We start from the raw sequence: 16428 nt of genomic DNA, 5'->3' as shown, positions 1-16428 counted from the left end.
TTTAACCCTCAATGGTGGACAGTTAAGACTAAAGCTGTGTGTCATGATTTCGGATTGCAACTATCGAGGCTTGAAAGCAACATTGACTCGAAGGCAGTTCGGTGGCCGGCCGTTCGGTCCGATGACCGTATATGGGTGTTGAGAATTAAGGCAAATTCTTCAACTACAGCTTAATCAACGTATAGTCACCAACAAATCATAAATTCGATGGTACTAGGGACGAATTGAACCGCCCAGTTAGCTTCGAGGTACGATGCTGATCTAACAAGCCAGTTGTGTTCGAATCTCGGCTAGCCGGTTTTTGTTAAATAGAATCAGTAGGATGGTTGCACTGACCCCGTAATTTTCCTGTACTCTAACAGCCGGCTGCGAAGTCTGTCGATAAAGAAGGATAATGTCTAGTGACGGTTAAGACTTTGCTTTGCTTTGCTAGGGACGAATTCTATGACAGGTTCGAAAGGATTTATGTGGGGTGTGCACGACTTGAAAATTCAAGACTCTAGCTCCCAGATCGATCGTGTTTAACGGTCAAAACTTTTAGGAAGTCACAATATACATCTTTTCTTAGCGATTTTGACCACTATCTCGTCGTAAAATCCACGCAAGGTTATCGAAATCGGCGAAGGCTCGCACTGAGAGGATGTTGCATTTCAACATCTAGCGGTTTACGGCATATGACGTTGCAGTGGAGTACACAAGAAATCTTGATCAACGAATTGCAGAACAGCAGGACGAAAGGGAATAAGACGTAAGTAGGCTGTGGAGGATCCGCCATGACGCCAACAACTACGAGGGAAGTGATAGGCACGACGTGGGGAAGACAATCACCCTTATTCTGCGAGTCACGTGACTCAATACGACAATTGTCACTCACCGTGACTCGCCATGGCGAGTCGAATTGAGTGCTGTCACCTAGGTGACCCCGTGTCACCTAAGTGACAAACCGTGTCACCTAGCCGACAATTGTCGCCTCATTCGCGATGACTCCAAATTAGTTACGTCACTCGCCTCGCAGAATAAGGGTAAGTGTAACAGCTTGTTTGATGTCGAATGACAGATGAGAAGAACCAGGCCAAGAGCCGCATGCCCACTGCGGATCACGTCAGAACAGAGAAACATGTAAGCTTTCTGCGTATTACGTAACCAGCTGAACCAGTCCCGAAGGTTGCAAACTCTCTCATAATTCTACAGAACGTTAATGCTCCCGGTAACCCTTAACGGACATGATTCATGGACACTGAAGGAAGATGATCAATGCTTGGGGCTTCTAAGTGTAAAATTCTGCAATTGGTGAAAACGCTGTAGATCGCGTGTAAATAACAGTATGTATCCTGCTTTGTGCTCTCGATGTCTGCAGCGTGAAGTGCGTGAGGCCTGCCATTACCGATTACGAGCGAGTGAAGTCTGACAATTGTACGGCGCAAAACAAATAAAAAATTTACGGCAAACTGAAAGATAATCGAATCGCCACTAGACATGTAACAAGTTTTAATTCAACCAATCTGCGTATATTTTACACGAAAATTGATTTGATTCCAAAGTTGATCAACAATATTGCCGGATAAACAAAATTTGAATTTCGAAATTCCCTGATATTCCCTGATTTCCCTGATCCAAAAATGAATTCCCTGATATTCCCTGATTTTCCAGGTTTTTCCAGGAAATCGACACCCTGATATAAACTGTTCAGTTTCGATTTTGTTTAATTACCATTTAAAATCTTTCATTCAAACGTTACAGTTTTATTTTCGTTTTCACAAAGTGCTACCCAGTCCCACTATAGTAAACAAAGACGTAGTCCTACGTCAAAAAATTCGTGACAATTTGTAACAGAAATTCAACATATCCCCACCAGAGCTGCCATAAATACAGATATTTGTGCATGCATAAATTTGGGACCCTACCGTTTTCTCCGGAGTATTTAATTTTCTCGATCTAATCTTTTAAATAACGTAAATAGTTAATGGACTACTTTAATATTTAGCAACATCAGTAGAGCCAGAAATCATAGCAACTGAAATAATTGATGGGTCCCAAATTTATGTGTGCACAAATATCTGTATTTGTGGCAGCTCTGATCCCCACCCACCTGCATAACGTAATATTTAAACGGGGCATAACTCGATTTCAGTAGTTGCATAAATAGTAGATAGTAGTATAAATAGTACACGTACCTTTTTAAATAATGAATTAGGGTTAGGCGTTGGTCATCCACATTTAAAAGTTTTATTTCACTTTAATCAACATTTATAGTAAAATGTTATTTAACAAATTTCGAGAACCAACTTCGATTACACGGCAAGACGGCGAACGACAACGAAAACGGCGAGCGCGAGGCGAAAACGACTTACCAAGGGGTTTTCAGTAAGGCGTTCAGGTTCATAGTAATCAAACATTACTTTAGTAATCTTTCAGGTTTTAATTGCGTAATCAATGTGTAATATAATAGTATAATCAATATATATAGAATGCCAGTGTCGCTGCAGCGCGTGGCAAACATCATACATATTCAGATAATGTATTTACATTATACTTGCATATGTGTGTGTGCCTGAGATTCAGCAAAAGGGGAATCTCATTGTCAAACTTTGACAACCAGTTTAAAATTTCGAATATGGCTGCCAAGTAACGTGATTGTAAACTTCGCTTGCTTCAAATTTCTGAAAAAATCGGTGCTAAAAGACTCAGTTGAGGGATTCAATTCATCCGGATAGAGTGACTATACAGAGTGGCGACTATGTCAAAATTGGAATGATAATTATCTGTCAGTGTCATTCCAATCGAGCAGACGACCTATCCAACGCGTATGCAGGAAAGAGAAAGAAAAACCTTGGAAAACCCGCATTGCATACATTTGGGATGACTTGTCGCCACTCTGTATATAGTCACTCTACATCCGGACGAAAAGAAAATGAGCGTTTAAAAACATTTCACTAGCATGAAAACACAGCGATGAGCGCACTGACGACAGCACCAACCAGCGCGCAGATAAAGAACAGATAAATAACAATAAGCAACTTTGACAATGAAGTTCCCGATTCACAGACTTGATACAGATTGATAGCATCATGTTTACCACAATGAGTCCTGTAGAAAAACAACGACACTGGCATTCTATATATATTGATTCTACTAATATAATCGATGATATTTAATTTTAATTCTAATTTTGTTCATTCAATCCGGGTTGGAACTGAATGAATTTTGTCTGAATGAATCAGATAGGAGGAAAAGAACACATTAAATTAACCCAGTTCTAACCCGAATTTAATAAAAAAAATTCGCTATAATTAATAGAGTTCGTAATTATAATTAATTTTTAGTAATCACGAGAACGAGACCATGATTCCTCAAAATCAAAATAATTGAGATACGCATAAGCAGCCTTCTAAATCACGTAGGGTTGCCAAGTGGCCGGTTTTTCACTTGCAAAGCCGGTGGCCGGTCAATCCTGCAAAAAGGCCGGTTTTCCAACATATGAAGCCGGATTTGTACTTTTTGCCTGATTTGTTAAATTTTCTAATGAATTTATTAGCAAACCTGAGCAGTGGATCATTGAAAATAGCCAGTTTTGCAGTGACAATACTTTGCTTCTGGCGGTAATATACATTAAATTGTCCACTAGCACCAGAAGTAAGTAGTTGTCACTCTGAAACTAGCTATCTTCAATAATCCAGTCAATGTTCGTTGTGGTATCGACTGCGATGTCCTACCATTTGCTTCTCCACTACTGACTAATCATCCCATTTACACTGTCAACCGACTTCCGGCGGCTGACATCCCCCCCCCCCCCCCCCCGTCATTTTGTGAAGACAGGACCGACCGGCCGGTTTATGTAATTTTCAGACTTGGCAACCCTAAAATCACGGGAGTACTTTTCTATGCGATTTTCTGTATTGTCAATTGCAAGGAAAATTATACCATCCAAAGTGCGATATCGCTCATAAAAGTGCTATTTTGCATTAAATCGTTTCGGTATCTTCGGCGCACTTTTTCGTTATCTTCCAAGCAATAAGTGCGCCGAAGAGACCGAAACGATTTAAGCTAAAATAGCACTTTTATGAGCGATTGCGCACTTTGGATGGTACAATTTTTCTTGCAATTGACAATAATGTAATGAAAATGTTGAAAAAATTGTTATTTATTTGATTGCGGTAATTTTCATAATGTATCTGAAGGCAATATTGTTTATATGTTTGACCCTTTACGCAAGCTGCTCGTGAATGCTGCTGTCAAACTCGGCCACCTGGGCCAATGTGACGTTCAATCGGTTCAACAACCGGCTATCTTTATCTCTCGAATAGAATGGTTACCATTCGCTCTCTTTCCCTCTCACGTATGTGTCCAGAGACAACACCGAGTATATGCGCAATATCAACATAACAGCGTTCTGAAAAATTGCTTTTTCGCGATTATTTTTGTGTATACGCGAAATCAAGGGGGAAATCTGTGCGCGTAATTTTCTCGATAAAATTCAGTGGTAATCTAGTGAAAAATGTGCTTTTTCTTTGCCGATAAGTGATCTTTAACCAGTGCTGTTGCTGAATTTGGGATTTTGAGGCTGAAAGCTAGCTAGTAGCGGCGGCCAAACACGAAAACCGTAAGTTAATGTCGCTTCGTTTTCATCGGTGGAGGTGTAAAATTTCTAACCTCGAAAAGCACACACAAGCCATTTTTGTTATGCTTCGAAGACAAAAGAAAGCAAAACAAAATAAAAATGAGCGCCTGTTTGTAAATACACTGGTGATCGAGCATATTTTCTTGCGGTGCGGTCGTAGAAGTGATTAACATCTTTTTCGAATGCCTGCAAATGTTCAAGGCCGTAGTGCAAAGTTATTGGACTCCTGGAGGCTGCTGGTACCAGTCACTATGGGTGGTGGGTGACTGCTGTGGTATGGCCGGCGGGGAAGGTTTGGAGCGCACAACAAAAAAAATGTTTCAATGGACACATGCATGCACAGACCACCACCGCGATGGCGGTTGCTGCGTTGTACCGTTGTCAATGCCTCGCGAAACCGATTAGTCAGAAGTGTTGTTAGAAAATAATTCTAATATTTTTGAAAGGAACTTGAAAAAAGTTATCTAGGAGGTATAACAGACTCTAATGATGAGTAATTTTGTAAAGAAATATCTTGGTATAGAAATTAAAATGATGTTTTAACAATCATTCGTGCTCAAACGTCAATAGCTAATCAATTCCACGGCTAGTCAGTTTGCCTGGCATAGAAAGCCAGAATTTTACGTGTTGATGTTTTTTAAATTGTTTATTTGATTTTCAGCGGATTTTACTCGTCTACATTTTCTATCTGATCAAGTAATTCATTTCAATCCTTATTCCATGCGTTTACGCATGGACATTTTAGGGTGATGTGTAGGGTTGCCAAGTCTGAAAATTACATAAACCGGCCGGTCGGTCCTGTCTTCAAAAAATGACGGGGGGGGGGGTGTCAGCCGCCGGAAGTCGGTTGACAGTGTAAATGGGATGATTAGTCAGTAGTGGAGAAGCAAATGGTAGGACATCGCAGTCGAAACCACAACGAACATTGACTGGATTATTGAAGAAAGCTAGTTTCAGAGTGACAACTACTTACTTCTGGTGCTAGTGGACAATTTAATGTATATTACCGCCAGAAGCAAAGTATTGTCACTGCAAAACTGGCTATTTTCAATGATCCACTGCTCAGGTTTGCTAATAAATTCATTAGAAAATTTAACAAAGCAGGCAAAAAGTACAAATCCGGCTTCATATGTTGGAAAACCGGCCTTTTTGCAGGATTGACCGGCCACCGGCTTTGCAAGTGAAAAACCGGTCGGGCCGGCCAAAAACCGGCCACTTGGCAACCCTAGTGATGTGGACAAACTTATTTAAGAGTTGCGTTACCAGCTTTGAAGAAACAAAGAAAAAAAAATATGATGCTCGGAGAAATGGCAAAAATTCTTCCAAAACTATGAGACATCAAATTTAAAAGAGGAAAAATTAAAAAAAGCCAAATATAAGAATAAAGGGATAAAAAACAAAATGTTCGGAGGTTTCAAGCTATAGTTCAATAAGTTTACTTCCTTCCATTAGTAAAAAAACTATCTGAGAAAATAATTCTTAACAGAATGATGTCCCACATTAATGAAAATTCAACTTTAGCAGATGTATAATTTGGTTTTTGACATGGGCATTCCACTAATCATCAGAGTTACCACTGTGATACGCGCTAGTAAAGCCAACGTTAATTCTACTGGAGTTACTCTTATAGATACAGCAAAAGCATTCGACATCGTTTGGCATAAGTGTTTAATCACTAAATTTTACAAAAGTATTTAACTGATCGATCTTTACAGGTTGCCTATCAAAATTCTAAATCTGATAAATGTCCTGGCAAAGCAGGTGTGCCTTACACTTCGGTCCTGTGCTTAACAACATATACAGAAATGATCTTTCTGAATTACCGGCTGGATGAATTTCCGTAAGAGGAAAAAGTCTTCGTGTCATATGAAGTCGGCTGCAGAAAATTATGAATATTTTCTACAATTACTTGCAAAAGTGTAAAATTTCTCTCAATACTTCTAAAACTCAATTAATTTCTCATGAGCCAAGATCTTCGCCGTTTAAAGAGTTGGGCTGACCAAGTTAAACATCTGTGACCATATTGAAGGTGTGTACTATAAGTAAGTGAAATTAAATATATTCAAATATCCAACCATAGTAGGCATACTCAAGAAAGTCGACATAAAACTTCACAGTTGTCGACTCAACACGTAGGAGGCAACTAAGCAACCGTTGACTCTGAATAACTCACAGTTCTCAATTTTCACGCGACCGGTTAACACGTGTTTTCCTGAGCACAGATTCCAACACTTGAAATTTAATAATCCAACCTGTTAACAGATCTCGCAGACTGTTAGATGTTCATATCCTCTCAAATTGTTTTGCAAGGAAGAAGTTTCGGAATAAAATTATGGAATTGTTTCAGAAGCGTCCTCTTTATAGTTTACAAGTTCGGTTAAACTAGATTAGATATTAGATTAAGACTTTTGACGTAAGACTACATCTTACGGCAAGGTAGGGTGTCATTTCAAAAAATCTATACACGAAAAGAGGTCAAGTTTTGAACGTTAATAGTTCGTTGTTGTTGAATAGGTCGATTGTCAAGATTTTTACGCCGATCCATTGGAAAATCTACGCATTGATCCGAAAGGAAAACATAATTCTATTTGGCAAGTCACTATTGGAATAAACATAAATATCAAGCACTGTGAAAAATTAACCAATCACATGCAAGCATGGTTTTACTTCCCAGGACCGTGACGACAGATTTTAGCAAAATAGGACAGTCTCCGTCCACTGTATCAGAAATTTTTCTTTTCGATTATAGCTAGACCAATGTGATGTCCTGAAAGTAATTAAGGTACCCCGGGGCAAGTGGCAAGTGGGACCTAAAAAATGCAGAGTTTGGGTTTATTCCACTGTGATATCTATACCTATGATTATTTCAAAATTCTTTCAGCAAAGGAACTCTTCACTGGTATCACTTCGAAGGATTAATTACGGAAAAGTCCTATCAATTTACATGAAATGAATCTAGAGGAGAATTTTCAAAATCATGGCGATAGGTCCCACTTGCCCCGCTTACCGGGGTAAGTGGGACCTATGTTCAAATTTGATTAAAAAGCATAAAATAACAGAAAAAGTTAATATACAGAAATGTTAAAGCATTGCAAGAAGCAATCAAAAACAATTACCCTTATTCTGCGAGGTGAGTGACGTGACTATGTTGCAGTCACCGGGAATCAGGTGACAATTGTCACCTAGGTGACTCGCCTTGTTTATATAAAACACAGATCGTGAGCAATTACCCATTAAAGCATTATTGTAATGAATTGTAGTTGAATATGTCGTATCCAATTCTTGCGAGACGTAATTTAGGATTAACCATTGTTTGATAGCTTGAAAATACGATTATGATCTGTTTGTTCTACCATGTCCAATTCGGTAGAGCTACTCATAAGATAGTTACGCTATAATAACCACAACACTTTATTGTTTCAATTCCAGTTGCAGATTTGCTTAATTAAATCAAATTTGCCTTTCCAAATTCAATTAACATCGTTTAGGTGTAACCAAAATGTGACCAAACTGTTTGTTCTCTCAAAAGCTATGCTAATGGGCTTCTTTTTCGGGGCTCCTTGGTTTAGTCCTCTTCGGTTTTATTTTAAAGCTTTACTATTATAAATATTATGTAATTGAACTGAAAATGTTCGGTAGTACATCTAAAAAATGTATTAGACAGGAAGTTTTGTGCTGAAATACTTTATTTTTAATAGGTCCCGCTTGCCCCGGGTGCTTTGAAGTACCGACCATATTTCGACCCATTTTTTTAATGCCGTTTGTCAAATTAAACAACTAGGATATAAATAACTTTTTGTTTTTCTTCTTTTTTATCGTTAAACAACTAGTTTTCGGGTGTAATTTGTTAATACACTCATTATGTTTACCTACTGTCAGAAAAACTTGTACTTTTACGTAAAGTCTGTGGTCAAAATATCATTGACAAAGGTGCGTCAAACTTACAACGCAAATTGAAAATATGCCTCAAATTTAAAGCCCAATTTTGGTGTTTGAAATGCCTGTTATAAATAATCTTTAATTTTAATACATGCATTTGAGTTGTATCTTTCATTTCTAGAAAGGTTCGGTTGGAGAAAATGAGATTGAAGAGAGTTATGAGCTCCGTTCCCACTTACCCCGTCGTACGTATTCCCACTTGCCCCGGGATACCTTAATTTTGCTAGAGTGTAAAAACACCCTTTTTCTTCAGTCGACTTTATCGTTTGAACATTGAGCCTAGGCAGGCTTCATTCTGGGTTTTTTGGTCAGTAGATGCTCATTGGACTGCAGCGCCTTAACGAAGCAGAATTAGAAGAAGTAGTGTAAAGGGCAATTGTAGAGTTAATTATTATCTACATTATTGCTGAAGAAAGTATAGTTCTATCTTTTGTATTTACGGCGCTATGCGATTGCTACCCCGTTGGTAGCAAAAAGAGCGCTCATTTGGTTACCAACGGGGCTGCAATCGCCTAGCGCCGTAAATACCATAGATAGAACTATACTTTCTTCGACAATAATGTAGATAATCATTAGATCTAAAACTTCCCTTTACACTACTTTTTCGAGTTCTGTTTCGTTGAGGCGCTGCAGTCAAATGAGCATCTACTGAGCAAAAAACCGAGAAAGAAGCCTGAGCCTAGGCTAATTTGATGTCTTGAAAGTGAACCGTTATAGAAAAGTACCTAATTGCATCCATATATTGTAAGTATTCTGAACTGACGTCTTGCACGAAAACAGGGCTGACGGGCTATTCATAAGTGACGTTACACAATAATTCTTACAGTGAGGAAGAATTAGCGACTGTGTAATCCGAAAATAGTTTTTGGGTGTTTCATTTACTGCTTTGCATCAGTTAGTTGCTTGCAATTCCTTACATAGTTTCAATTGTATTGCTGTTAAGCACGAAATTAACTGAAAAGTAGAGAATCAGAGAGGTGAAGAGGATGTTAACTAATTCTCGGGTAATTTTTCAAATAGACCTATTTGACAATAAGAGATTCTCTTCGCGTCTCCTCTCTTCCGCTTTTCACGGCTACGTAAATGCATAGAAAAGGAAATTTTGAAAACATTTAGCTAACTAGTGACTCCGGTAAACCGGAATCGCCGTAAAAAAAAACGGAAGAGACGAAACGCGAAGGGAATCTCATAGTCACATAGGTCTATTTGAAAAATTACCCGAGAATTGGTGATATTCTGGAGTGATTCGCGAGAATGAGTAGTTGAATAATTCCAATTCATGTCAGAGAAGTTAATGTCCTAGTCGAGCACAGGAGTTTAAATACAAAATGGGGAAAAAATATTTTTCTTTTCGGGGTAACAAGCAGATTAAGGATTGCCCATGGAAAATCACATCTTGCTGTTTCTATGTAGGTTTCTTAACTTTCTTAAAGCAAAGCCTAGGTGCTACATTCCGTTTCCTAAACTTGATCTTCTGTTGATATTCGACAGACTTCACAGCGAGCTGATAGAGTACAGGACAATTGCAGGGCCAGTATTACGATCCTATAAACCGTTGATTCTATTGAACTTACTTACTTGGGTGGCTTGCCGTCCTACACTCGAAATAATTGTCACGTCGAAATTACGTGAAAAGTTATGTGATTATTTCCCATCTAACTTTTCCCGTACTATTTACGTGAATTTAACGTAGTTTGCATTAGTACGCGTGCATTTACGTGGAAATCAGATAGATCTTATTGTATTGTCCAATAATGTTCAACAGAAAGTCACATAACTTCCTGTAGAGAAATTTACGTGACTTTTCACGTGGAAAGAACGTGTGGATTATTTTGCGTGTAAGACAAAGCCTGTTGAACAAAGTTTCTCCATGTAACTCGGTTGAGGGCTACCGCTCTCCAATTCCTCGGACACCGAGTACTCTCCGCCAGATCTCCGAGCACTCGCAGGTCCTCCTCGAGCATTGTCCATGTTTCATGCCCGTAGAGAATAACCGATCTAATAAGCGTCTTGTACAGGGTGCACTTTGTACTGGGACTTAGTCTGCTCGATCGCAATTGCTTGTGAAGCCCATAGTAAGCACGACTTCCGCTGATAATACGCCTCCGAATCTCACGGCTGGTATCATGGTCCGCCGTTACCGGCGAGCCAAGGTAGGCAAATTCGTCGACTACCTCAAACTCATCGCCGTTGATCAATATACTACTGCCCAAGCGGCGTCGTTCGGCCTCGGTTCCGCTGACCAGCATGTACTTTGTTTTAGACGTATTTACCTTTAACCCAATCTTTTCGCGCTTTAGTCTGGTGTACTGTTCACCCACCGCCACAGATGTTCTGCCGATAATATCCATGTCATCATCAAAGCAGACGATTAGATTTGTTGAATATCGTGCCCCGCCTGTCGATATCCGCTCGGTTCATAACACCTTGTAGCGCTATGTTGAACAGCAGGCATGAAAGACCATCACCTTGACGAAGCCCTCTGTACCATCCACCGTAGATTTAATCAGTTTGATGAGCTTCCTGGGGAAACTGTTCTCGTCCATCATTTTCCATAGCACTTTCCGGTCGATGGTATCATATGCAGCTTTGAAGTCAACGAACAAATGATGCGTGGGAACTCTGTATTCACGGTCCTTTAGGAAGGATTTGCCGCAGTGTAAATATTTGATCCGTTGTACACCGACCTTCGACGAAGCCGGCTTCATAAGTTCCCACAAATCTGTTCGCAATTGGTGATAGTCGGCGGAAAATGATTTGGGACAGCACGTTATAGGCGGCATTGAGAACGGTGATCGCTCGATAGTTCTCACAGTCCAACTTGTCGCCCTTTTTAATGATCGGGCAGATAACCCATCTTTCCACTTCTCCGGTAGCTGTTTGGTATCCCAAATTCTAACAATTAGTCGGTGTATACCAGAGGTACTGTAAGCAAAGTTGGAAGTTGTAGTTGGAATAGTATGGAGCAGTAATAGAGAATAAGGTGTATTGGGAACCTTCTTAATTAAAACCGTGTTGTTTGGGGGAAAGCTGTATGTTTGGTGTACGTGCGCAACAGCAAAAGAGAATACAAAAAAGTGTCTCAAAGACTGGTGACATGTTCTCCCCGACGTCGAAGAGTGTATGACACGTAGACCAAGAGATGTTTTCGTTGTTCTTGCATTTCTTTTCGGTGCTTGTGTACCAGTAACATGTCGCAAGAAAGAATGGTAAATGTCTTCAAATTTTTGTCACCAACCAGAACATTTTACGTCCCTGCTCACAACTTCCCTAAACATCACTATTCTCACATCATAGCACGTGCTAATAGAAACTTTCGCTTTATTGTAAGGATTGCCAGAGAATTCACCTCCCAGTTGGCCGCGAGGTATGAAGCTGGCCTAATAAGCCAGTTGTCGTATTTTCAAATCTCGACTGGGAAAGGCTGCTAGAGTCAATAGGATCGTAGCAACTGGCTCTGCAATTATCCTGTACTCTAACAGGCGACTGCGAAGTCTGTCGTATAAAAAACAAATAATCAAGTTTCAATAACGGAATGTAGCACCTAGACTTTGTAAGTTTTTCCGCGAAACTCTATATTCCGCGTTATGGTCAACCGAGAATTGGTTTTCCGCAAAATGGTATTCGGCGAAACGTCATACAATCACGGCGAAAATTTAAATGCTTTTCGCTTTATTTTATCTGGCTCAGCTAAGGGAGGAGTTGTTTTCTACTTTACTTTGAGTAAAAATTGCAAATTTATATATTAAACTACCCATGCTTTCATAGTTACATAACTGCCAAAATGGTCTATGGTCTAAGGTTGAACTTCTCATAAACTTGCAAAACTCGAGATGACAAAGGTCATCCGAGATTCATGATTTATGTACAACGCAGTTTAATTTGTGGCAATACGGAATCTGTCGGGTCTGCTAGTACCCCAATAAAACTTTCATAACATTCAAATAAAACCAAACGACTTAAGAATTGTTACTTGGCTAATGATTACTGTGCTTCTTGCGAATCATAACTGTCACACTGAAGTTGCATTCGTAATGCGCGTATCTGTAATGACCGGGTATTTGGCGTAATAGAATTAAATAGAATTTTCTCTCAACTTCCAACTCAACATTGAAGATTTTTTCTGTTCATTTTAGTAGTCAACGAGTTAAAACATGAATAACACTCATTTTTTTGCAACACAAAATCATGCCTAATTACAAGCACTTCCGCATTACCACAGCCGCTGATTGTTCACCAGCAACCGGGGCGCGTTATTACAAATGAACTACTAATCGTTAATCGCTGCTTGTTGAACAACCGCGAACAAGGATTTTTTTCGCTATAACTAGAGCCGAGCTGCGATAGTCGTCATACAGCAGCAGCAGTTCAACATAGTCATCATCAATGGTTCGTCTGCTTTACTGTAATATTCACAAGCCCAACCACCAATTAGCTGATCCGGCGATGATGACGCCATCGAATTCCTCTTATTGCTGATAGACTTCGTGACAACACTAACAGTCGTGAAAAACGGTTGTTTGCGGAGAAAAAAAAACAAATATTTTGTTTGACCATCACCACGGCGCTCTTAAAACAATTTCATTCATTTCCACTCGAAAACTCAGTCCTCACTCAGTGTCTCTACTGTGGTGGCGCCAGATATTTTATGAACTTCGTTAATCGTCAGCACTTGACTCCAACGAAAGCTTTCCATTTGTCCTGTTGAGAAAGCACTTATCAGGCATCCGAAATGAAAAATTATATATCGCCACTGGGTGCTGCTGTCCGTTTCGCAACTATGATAAATTGTAAAAATGATTTCTGTTATTCTTAGTATAGTCGTCAGCACGCGCCTTTTCTAGCAAATGGAATAATTATTACTTGCGAGATGCGAGCCCAACCGGGAGGCCGGTCGGGGATGTGGGAAATGTGCTCTTGGCGTTTGGCGTTCCACCTTGGAAGAGTGACATGAGAAATGACTTCAATTGCTTGCAACTGCCCCCGAACTCTGGCGGTTGGGGCCAGCGAAAGGCTTATTAAATAGAACAATTTGCTCCTTTTGGGAAAAACTTCAAATGTGCGCACGCTGCTGAAAGCATTATGTTTTCCCGAAATTATCATAATTAATGCAAATGACTTTTGCTCACTTCCTCCTGTCGACGACGAAAACTGTCGTTTGTCATTTAGGTGGATCCGGATGGCTTCGATGTGCGCTGCGCGCCTTCGGCGTAAACTTTTCGGTGCAGCTTCGCGAAAGTGCCCCCAAGTCTTGCCACTACTGTCCCCCCGGTGCAGGAGATCTGCACTCTAAATGTTTTAATCGGTACACTAAGTGCGTCGGATGCTGTTTCACCTCTCTGTCTTTAAGCTAATGCAGTAATTTTTATAAACGTTATTTTCTAAAATTTTTCTTAAAAAAATCAGACGATTTTTCATCTTGTTTTGAACAGTTCCAACCCTGTGGTATAAACTTAGAACGAATCGAAACGTTAATAGCTTATTACAAGTTAACATTCAAACACTCTAGAAATTGTTGCAACAACAACAAATATAAAATATCTTGGATTAAAAAAGGGCGATTACCCTATGCTAGCGCTAGTTAGCATTAGTTACCCCAGCAGGAGAGATAGAATTGCAGTGTGATCTAATTAGAAATACATGATTCAGCGTTCTGAACGTACGAATTCGGCGTCAGGCGCAGAATTTATGTTTTAATTAGTGGTTTAGAGCGAAGTTTGATTTTTTCTTACTCTTGTTCAAGCTGTTGTTGTGACAAAGTTAATTATATACGAAACTTTTGTTATCAAAATACAGTTACGCGACATTAGCACTTTAAAATCAAAACAAAGTTTTGTGTTCAAAGTATTTAGTTGGCAGGCAATGCTGTTAATTTTTTCTCCAAAATTAGAGCCCCAGCGTGTTAAAATCAGACTTCATTGTTTTTCCAACATGCCAAATTTATAGCTTGAATTTTGCAAAAGTTTAAAAACAATCTGAAAAAATACTGATGCGACAAAATCAGTTTCGTCCTAGAAAGACTGCAAAAAAGCTGCTCTCCCTCCGTGACAATGATCCGGCCGAGGGCGGTCATTGCCGTGACCAGGATTCGAACCTGGGTTACTACGGCCACAACGTAGGGTCCTAACCACTAGACGATCACGGCTATCGGGAGACCTGAGAAGTCATCGGAAATAACTCAATAACTCAACACACTTGTTGCTTCGCTTTGGCTGGCTTGCTACATTCAGCGTAAACAAACTTAACTCTAGGTCGCACATGAAAGTGTTTTTTTTTATTATCTGATTCATTTTCTTTTGAAACTGCTGATATAGTACAGTTATTAGTCACCATATCAAACGTTATCGTCCCGGGCCTGCAAGAGATAACACATTTGTACGTGAAGCAATTTTTAATCAATGCTATTATCAAAGCTATTAGGGTGGCTTGTTAGTCAAAAGTAGACAAACGATGGTTTCTTTCGTTGTGTCAGCAGAACTCTATAATAATTGTACCAATTTTTTCCTGAGTTCGTGTAAAGTAAAATTTTTTTTAAACTCTATAACAGCTATTCATGTGACGTAGGAAAGCCCCCGGCACCGCCGGCACAAAATTTTCTTTCTAGTAATTCAATCTGAGACGGCACAAACTTGAGTCACTTTATTGTTCCTAGCAATCGGTGTGCTTGTGAGTAATTTACTTTTACAAACCGAAACCGGGTTTATTTTTAGCTTGCTTTCGTTTCTCGGTCGCCGCTTCTTGCTCGATTTTGCTACCCCGCCTGCCAGCTCGGTTCGCCGCGATATGGCCGGCTGGGCTGGGCTGGGGGATTATATTTCGGTGAATCAATGGTCATTTTTCCGCTGCAACTCACCTGGCGGTGAACTGAACATGTACATACATCGATACCTACGTACCTACTGGCTAGCGACTGATTGCATGTTTGTTTGTTTGTCTGTGGCGCCTTAGATAAAGTAAAATAATCGCGCGAAACATAAACAAACGAGCGTAGGTATTTGTTGTTTGAAATATTCAACTATCCCTGATGGAAGGGCTCGGCTGTTGTATCAGAAAAAGTCTAAAGGAAACAAATGATCAGCAAAGATGTGGTGATCTGATAGGTTTTATTAAGACAGATCAATTACAGTAAAGAACTGAGTTGGTTGTTTTTGGACCATGTTTTGAATGAGAAATGAGACACTCGTAAACTATGTTTTCATCATACTTATCATGCTTAGAAACATTTAATTACTTGCTACAGAATATCTGGCTGATATTAAATTTATGGAAGAAAGAAGTCTTATAGACTATCGCAAAGACTCGGTATGTATGTTAAATTCGGCGACGTCACATTTATGTGCGCAAGTACATATACTTCACAAAAATAACCTCCCAACAGTTATTTCGTACAACGTATGGATGATGACGTAGGGCAGTGTTATATAATTGTTTTGGTCTATGCGTTATATCTACAACGTAAAGACTATTCGTTTATTAAACGAATACTTTTTTATATCTTCCTATCTTTCATAAATCTATTTACAGTTTCCGATTGAATGTGCTTCTTTATTTCTCTTTGTCAAGTGGACGCAATTTTGGACAATTTGGTAGATAATAACTCCTAATGTAGAACTACGTTTTTGTTTACTATATTGGAATCCATTTTAGAAGTAGGAGAAATGCGTTTTGCACGCCTACAACTTAGCCAAATTCTAAAGCATTTTGGAGTTATGGAGAAATTTTTCTATGCATTGATTGATATAGAGAAATATTATCGATAATAAAAATTTCTCGAGTTACTATTGGAATAATTATATATATCAGACTCTGTCAAAAATGAACGAATCAGCCAATCACATGTAAGCACGCTTTTGCTTCCCAGGCGCCAGACT

General features: G+C 39.4%; 1 protein-coding gene and 1 non-coding gene across 2 annotated transcripts in view; one reads left to right on the top strand and one right to left on the bottom strand.

The window, feature by feature from the left end:
- The first annotated feature begins 4397 nt into the window (after positions 1 to 4397).
- LOC128732633 (mitochondrial protein C2orf69 homolog) overlaps positions 4398 to 16428 on the top strand; it is a 50435-nt gene continuing 38404 nt past the window's right edge. The window contains exon 1 of the mRNA XM_053825928.1: positions 4398 to 4600. The gene's annotated coding sequence lies outside the window, so the exon portion shown is untranslated. The remainder of the gene's footprint in view (positions 4601 to 16428) is intronic.
- Trnah-gug (transfer RNA histidin (anticodon GUG)) lies at positions 14631 to 14702 on the bottom strand. The gene has a single exon. It is a non-coding gene; the product is annotated as a tRNA-His (tRNA).

This window comes from Sabethes cyaneus, chromosome 1 (assembly GCF_943734655.1).
Source record: "Sabethes cyaneus chromosome 1, idSabCyanKW18_F2, whole genome shotgun sequence".
NCBI classification, from domain to species: domain Eukaryota; kingdom Metazoa; phylum Arthropoda; class Insecta; order Diptera; family Culicidae; genus Sabethes; species Sabethes cyaneus.
This window is presented reverse-complemented; position numbering and strand designations above follow the sequence as displayed.